The 1,609-nt window shown below is 38.7% G+C and overlaps 1 long non-coding RNA gene across 1 annotated transcript; it reads right to left on the reverse strand.

The window, feature by feature from the left end:
* Nucleotides 1–221: 221 nt before the first annotated feature.
* LOC138481685 (uncharacterized) lies at nt 222–1,352 on the reverse strand. Its single transcript, XR_011274332.1, has 4 exons — nt 1,245–1,352; nt 1,051–1,151; nt 668–762; nt 222–566 (listed from the first exon to the last, which is right to left on the reverse strand). It is a non-coding gene; the product is annotated as an uncharacterized lncRNA (long non-coding RNA).
* Between the last annotated feature and the right edge of the window lie 257 nt (nt 1,353–1,609).

Consider the following 1,609-nt stretch of genomic DNA (forward strand, 5'->3'; position numbering starts at 1 on the left):
GAACATATATATAGAAAAATGCCACAGAAACAGCTACCCGCCTACACACGTGCTAGGTGTGTCTAGTTGCAAAAAGTGCTACCTTTCATGTCGGTTAAATGATAGCGACAGAAACAATAGAGATATACATCGTTTAATTTGTGAATTCAAAACACTCAATAAGATTTGTATTAATAAAGACAAAAAATGCATTTTGTATATACATAACATCACATGCAAAACATATAGTGAAAGTCAATATTTTCAACCAAAAACTATTTCTTTGAGCTTAACACAATCATCGTATAATGGTGATGTTGTGGGGTTAGTAAAGGTGTGAGGTGAAGATCTTGTTGTTTCATGAAACCTCAAGTTACAATTAACCTGTCCTTGACTCTGTCTGTCGACACCAAGAAATCTGTTTCTAGGTCCTAGCAATATTAATTAAACGAGAGAAAACACTTTGTAGCCAGTTTTAAAGATGCTATAGGATGTGTGCTGGACCCGTCTTCAGGACTTTGTATAAAAATACCCGGAATTGGATGTCAAAGGTAGTTCATTGGTTGATGCCCTTCACAAATGGCAATCTAAAAACCAAAATGAAAAAGCAGTGTTGGTAACATGATAAAATAACCCAATCAGAGTGTGGTGTCTCTATTAGTGTGCACATGCAACAGGTTCCACTAACCTTTCAATTGCTTGATGGACGTGGTGGCCTCTAGTTAGATGTGAATATGGACGAAATTCAGTTGTCCGGACTATGAATCTTCACAATAGTTAGAACTGGAAAAGAATGAACTTTAAAGGTTTGTATTTCCAATTTTTTTACTTTGTTCATAAAATACAAAAATGTAGTAATTCATCTATGACTTCTCTGTTTGTCATATGGAAGCCCCCAAGGGGGGTGGGAAGGGTTCTTTGTTTACTTATTTAAAAAACAAAAGACAAAGGGAACATCTTAGTTATAACCGAAATGTATGTTACCTCAAGTGACATATCTGTTGTTCTAGACTGAATCTAACAATTGTATGAGGAACATTTGGTCCATGCTGTTTTTAAATAAATAGATACCTTTCAGGAAAAGCAAAGTGTGCTTTTATTAGCTTAAGCAAACCGCAAGCATATTTGCGTGTGTCCTGTCCAATGGTATCAGGATGTGGTGCTCGCCCAACCTGTCAATATAAATGCTGAGATGTAACGGCCAGTAATTATCAGACAATAGCTGTCTGAGATAATTACACGAGCGCGGTGTCTAATGTAAATACCTTCGTGAAATGTTGTTGGTAATCACTCTCACGCTCGAGCGCTGTTGTTGCTTCGCAAGGATCTCACCCTGTGGCTGCCGGATGTTCTCATACTTGCGTATGGAAAAACTGAACCCACGCTGTGCAAACGATCTGATTAAATGCGTCCGCCACCTTGAAATAAAAAATGGCGGGTGCGACCGAACAAGAAGAGCCTAGCGTGCAGAAAGACCTGCTGCAGTGACGGCCTGACTCAATGTGTCTGCCATGTTGAAATGAGCGGACACGGCCAACAGGGATAGCTTGTTCAAGTCACAGAAAAGAGAGAAACCTTATTGCCGTCTATAATTTATTATAATTTGCCAATGTATGGGCATGTTTATTGG

This window comes from Ambystoma mexicanum, chromosome 5p (genome assembly GCF_040938575.1).
Source record: "Ambystoma mexicanum isolate Mex_15411 chromosome 5p, UKY_AmexF1_1, whole genome shotgun sequence".
Taxonomy (NCBI): domain Eukaryota; kingdom Metazoa; phylum Chordata; class Amphibia; order Caudata; family Ambystomatidae; genus Ambystoma; species Ambystoma mexicanum.